Here is a 5,941-nt window from a genome sequence, read left to right as displayed (position 1 = left end):
TGCTTGCTGTTTGGGGTTTTAGGCTGGGTTTCTGTACAGCACTTTGAGATATCAGCTGATGTATTAAGGGCTATATAAATACATTTGTTTTGATCTAAATAAACACAGCTGTAGTTCCCTTGGTGGTTAGCCTTCTGCAGCATGGAATAGGAAGGCAGCAGAGTGATTCACAGCTGGCTGGATCTGGGTTCTGTTGGAGCCGGTGAACGTGGGGAGGAAGGAGCCTCCTGGGTACCGTGGCTGAGTGGAGCAGGTGATGGTGAAGTTGTGGCCCCTGGTGGCCCCTGGAGACTCCTCCCATTGAGGAAGGGTCTCAGGCTGAACCAGGAGATCTGTAACAATAAAACAGAACAAGAAAAACCTCTTCAACTAGTTTCCTGTAGATATGACAATAACATCAGCATGTAACAGTGCTAGCCACCCTCCCTCACAGGGCAACATGAGTAGTGGGCCTACAGTCACTGAGACAACATATGTTGATATCAGGCTTAATAAGCAGGACATCTGGAACAAGAGGAGAGAAAAAGAAAACGTAGCTCCTCAACTACTTTCCTCATTTAGATATGACAATAACATGACATGTGACAGTGGTAGTGAGTAGAGGCAGTCACTGAGATAACACTCAAATACAAAAGCATTCTGGGATATTTAAGTTGTATTTGATTCCTACTTGACTGAGTGATCTATTTTGCAAAGCAGACTGACAAGCTAAACAGTCATCGTGAGAGGTGCAGAGGAAGTTGTATGAATGAAGGGAATTAGATGAATACAATGATAATATCTTTGTTATTACCTGAGCAGATCACTGTGAATACAGGAAGGAGTTAATGTGTTCTTCAACATTCCCTCAGTGAAGGCTCAGACCCAGAACAGTAAACTCCAAACCCTCTAGTGGTGTTTCCAAGTAGTTCTGAAACAGTAGAGCCACAGCCCAGCTGTATACACACTACTACAGCTACATCCCTCTGGTCCCAGTCTTCATCTCCCACAGTCCTCCACTCTCCCTGGTCATACCACTGCACAGCCCAGCTGTCTACACACTACTACAGCTACATCTCTCTGGTCCCAGTCTTCATCTCCCACAGTCCTCCACTCTCCCTGGTCGTTCCACTGCACAGCCCAGCTGTCTACACACTACTACAGCTACATCTCTCTGGTCCCAGTCTTCAGCTCCCACAGTCCTCCACTCTCCCTGGTCGTATCGCTCCACTCCACCAGCACAGCGACTGCCTCCTCCCACCAGCCTCACATAATCAGGCTCTGAGAAAAGAAAAGAGAGAGACAGTAATCTTACTATTTTCTTACTAAAACACACCTATATTGTCTCTCATGTTCTTCACTCCAGGTGAGAAACAATGTTGATTGAGTGACAAACTGTTTCTTACCTGAGCAGGTGAGTCCAACAGCATTACCAGGTAGGCAGGTGTTGTTTTCTCTGTCTGAGGTGTCACAGTCCAGGAGAAGGGACTCTTTGCCTTTACACTGGAACTCTTTATCCCAGGTCTGACCCTCACCTTCTCCATAGAGCCCCCCCTGTAGAGCTGCAGGAGCCCCACAGCCAAGCTCCCCACAGACTACCTCTGCATCCTGCCGGTCAAAGTCAGCTTCACACACTGAGGCCCAGGACTGATTGGACTTCACCTCCACTCTCCCAGAGCAGAGACCAGCTCCATCCACAAGCCGCACAGACTCTGGAGAAAAATAGTTGGTTGAACATTCAATCAGTTTTGTTGTTTACACTGTCAAGGACTAAACACAAATATGTTGGACTAAATATTGTAGTTTGCTATGTTTGATACTGTAAGAGGTAGAAATGGGTTCTTAGTCACTCAGGATAGGGTTGGGAATAATGCAGGCAGGAGACAGGAATAAGTTCACTTCATTTTATAGAAAATAAACAGCTGGACATCCATCAGGCAGCTTCACTTCAGTACCATCTGAACTACAATGATCTGCCCATGAACATCTCCCATAAACCAATATGACAAACACAAATGTAACGTTTAAATACATCTTACAACTCTCCCTCTTTTTAAATGAAATATGTAAAAAAAATATATAGTATAAATATTGTATAATGTACAAATAAATCTCTCAATATTTGTCACGACTTCCGCTGAAGTCGGCTCCTCTCCTTGTTCGGTCGGCGTTCGGCGGTCGACGTCACCGGCTTTCTAGCCACCGCCGATCCACCTTTTCATTGTTCCATTTGTTTTGTCTTGTTCCCTGCACACCTGGTTTACATTCCCTAATCACACTGCATGTATTTATTCCTCTGTTCCCCCCCCATGTCTTTGTGTGAAATTGTTTTGTTACGTGTTTAGTGTGATGCACCAGACTGGTTTTTCCCCCGGGTATCATATTTTGCCCCGTTGTATGTATTTGTCATACAGTTTGTATATTTGTGAGTGTTTTCGCATGTCACGCCCTGACCTGAGAGAGCCTTTTTATGTCTCTATTTAGGTTTGGTCAGGGTGTGATTTGGGTGGGCATTCTATGTTCTATTTTCTATGTTTTGTATTTCTTTATTTTGGCCTGGTATGGCTCTCAATCAGGGACAGCTGTACATAGGTAGCCCTTTTCCCCAACTGTCCTTGTGGGTAGTTAACTTTGTTTGTGGCACTTTGCCCTGTAAGCTTCACGGTTCGTTTTGTATTGTTTATTGGTTTTGCTGGCGACATTCAATAAAAAGGAAAATGTACGCTCACCACGCTGCACCTTGGTCTACTTCATCCGACGTTCGTGACATCGCACTTATTTACTTTTACCTGTGGCTGGAGGATTTTGGACGCAGTTGCGTCTGTCTTTTGTGCTTCTGCCAAATAAAGTGTGCCTGATCACAACTCACTGCTCTCCTGCACCTGACTTCGTACCAGTAGCGCACAACCTTGACAATATTACCAGTGTCTTACCTGAACAGGTCACATGATGATACTATTCACCATCACAGACACTTTGTCCTCTTCTGATGATGTCACACTCTGTAATAGAAGACTCATCTCCATAACGACCACCTAGTCTGACTCCTCTTCTTCCCTTTTCAAACAGAGGCCCTCTAGACTCAGCTACAACATTCCCACAGTCCAGCTCTCTACATACAACCTTAGTCTCTCTCATCATGCCCGACCACTCAGTACATAGACCTGACCACTCTCCTCTGGAGAAGACTTCCGCTGTGCCAGACCTGTCCCATTCACCAGTCTGACTGAGTGTTCAGCTGTAAACAGCAGAGAGGAAACCACAGTGGTGAGGACAGATGATGACAGTGATTCTGTTATTATAACAGCAGTAATGCTTTGTGGGTGACAAGTGTTAGTAGTTCCATGGAATAGGACTTCTTCTTGTTGTTGTTTTGAATGGACTGTATGGTGTGTATGGATCCAGGAAATTATCCATGTGGTATAAAGTTGACTAATATAGAACTGCTATAATCACTGTAGATGTATACTCTACCAACCTGGTGGGCTGAAGCTTTGAGCCTGGAGATTTGAGGAGACAGACAGAGACAGAGTAGGGAGAGAGAGAGAGAGAGAGAGAGAGAGAGTAGGGAGAGAGAGAGAGAGAGAGAGAGAGAGAGAGAGAGAGAGAGAGAGGAGAATCTAACATTTTCAAGCAGACAACCAAAGAAAATGAATAACAATGACAAATGGTTTGATTAAGAAGGCAAAAAACAAAACAAACATTTTGAGAAACCTGTCCAACCAAAAACACAGAGACCCAGAAAATCTGAGCCTTCACTATGGTGAATCACTAAAACAATACAGAAATACACTACGGAAAAAGAAGGAACAGCACGTCAGAAATCAGCTCAATGTAATTGAAGAATCCATAGAATATAGGGTAGGCCGTCATTGTAAATAAGATTAACTGACTTGCCTAGTTAAATAAAGGTTACATTTAAAAAAAAAAAACGATTCTAACCACTTCTGGGAAAATTGGAACTCACTAACAAACAGCAACACAAAGAGTTATCTATCCAAAACGGAGATTTATGGATAAACCACTTATCCAATTTTTGTTGGCTCTATAACAAAGAACAAACAGCAAAAACATGATCAAATACACATTTTAGAATCCGCTACTAAAGACTACCAGAACGCACTGGATTCTCTAATTAAAATGAACGGACTACAGGACAAAATACAAACCCTCCAACCCAAAAAGGCATGTGGTGTTGATGGTACCCTAATTAAATTATAAAATATACAGACAAGAAAGTCCTACTGGCTATTCTTAAACTCTTTAACATCATCCTTAGCTCTGGCATCTTCCCCAATATTTGGAACCAAGGACTGATCACCCAAATCCACAAAAGTGTCAACAAATTTGACCCCAATAACTACCGTGGGATATGCATCAACAGCAACCTTGGGGAAAATCCTCTGCATCATTAACAGCAGACTCGTACATTTCCTCAGCAAAAACAATGTACTGAGCAAATGTCAAATTGGCTTTTTACCAAATTACCGTACGACAGACCAAGTATTCACCCTGCGCACCCTAACTGACAAACAAACAAACCAAAACAAAGGCAGTCTTCTCATGCTTTGATGATTTCAAAACACCTTCCACTTACAAAACTTCCAAAAGCATAAAGACATTTCAAATCTCTTATTATGTCTATATACAGTGTTGTAATGATGTGCAAATAATTCAAGTACAAAAGATGAAAAAATAAACATAAATATGGGTTGTATTTACAATGGTGTTTGTTCTTCACATAAACTGCATTAACAACACAGCACACTGTGTGCCAGAGTCCTAGCTAGCTATCAGTGTCTCCTCAGCCTCCATCCTGTGTGTACCAGAGTCCTAACTAGCTAGCAGTGTCTCCTCAGCCTCCATCCTGTGTGTACCAGAGTCCTAGCTAGCTAGCTAGCAGTGTCTCCTCAGCCTCCATCCTGTGTGTACCAGAGTCCTAGCTAGCTACCAGTGTCTCCTCAGCCTCCATCCTGTATGTACCAGAGTCCTAGCTAGCTAGCAGTGTCTCCTCAGCCTCCATCCTGTATGTACCAGAGTCCTAGCTAGCTAGCAGAGTCTCCTCAGCCTCCATCCTGTATATACCAGAGTCCTAGCTAGCTAGCTAGCAGTGTCTCCTCAGCCTCCATCCTGTATGTACCAGAGCCCTAGCTAGCTAGCAGTGTCTCCTCAGCCTCCATCCTGTATGTACCAGAGTCCTAGCTAGCTAGCTAGCAGCGTCTCCTCAGCCTCCATCCTGCATGTACCAGAGTCCTGGCTAGCTAGCAGTGTCTCCTCAGCCTCCACCCTGTATGTACCAGAGTCCTAGCTAACTAGCTAGCAGTGTCTCCTCAGCCTCCCTCCTGTATGTACCAGAGTCCTAGCTAGCTAGCAGTGTCTCCTCAGCCTCCATCCTGTATGTACCAGAGTTCTAGCTAGCTAGCAAGCAGTGTCTCCTCAGCCTCCCCCTGTATGTACCAGAGTTCTAGCTAGCTAGCAGTGTCTCCTCAGCCTCCATCCTGTATGTATCAGAGTCCTTGCTAGCTAGCAGTGTCTCCTCAGCCTCCATCCTGTATGTATCAGAGTCCTTGCTAGCTAGCAGTGTCTCCTCAGCCTCCATCCTGTATGTATCAGAGTCCTAGCTAGCTAGCAGTGTCTCCTCAGCCTCCATCCTGTATGTATCAGAGTCCTTGCTAGCTAGCAGTGTCTCCTCAGCCTCCATCCTGTATGTATCAGAGTCCTTGCTAGCTAGCAGTGTCTCCTCAGCCTCCCTCCTAGCTTAAAAATGGACCAATAGAAGTCTGAAGATTGTTTCCTGCAAATGTAGGAATGCCCACGTACAGGAACACCCCCAAAAATACCGGGCTGCAATCACCTCCTTCTCATCTGTCTTCCTCCCCCCTTCCTCTCCCCTCAGGCAGAGAGACATGTGCTTCACGGCCTCTTTAAATCCGCTCAGACTGCCTGGGTATCTACGCGCATG

General features: G+C 44.7%; 1 long non-coding RNA gene across 1 annotated transcript; it reads right to left on the bottom strand.

Moving 5' to 3' along the window:
- LOC106610571 (uncharacterized) lies at positions 1–3,522 on the bottom strand. Its single transcript, XR_006769719.1, has 4 exons — positions 2,913–3,522; positions 1,386–1,691; positions 794–1,260; positions 1–332 (listed from the first exon to the last, which is right to left on the bottom strand). It is a non-coding gene; the product is annotated as an uncharacterized lncRNA (long non-coding RNA).
- Between the last annotated feature and the right edge of the window lie 2,419 nt (positions 3,523–5,941).

This window comes from Salmo salar, chromosome ssa04 (genome assembly GCF_905237065.1).
Source record: "Salmo salar chromosome ssa04, Ssal_v3.1, whole genome shotgun sequence".
Classification (NCBI taxonomy): Eukaryota; Metazoa; Chordata; class Actinopteri; order Salmoniformes; family Salmonidae; genus Salmo; species Salmo salar.
Note: the sequence above shows the minus strand (reverse complement) of the source record. Positions and strands in the feature narration are given on the sequence as shown.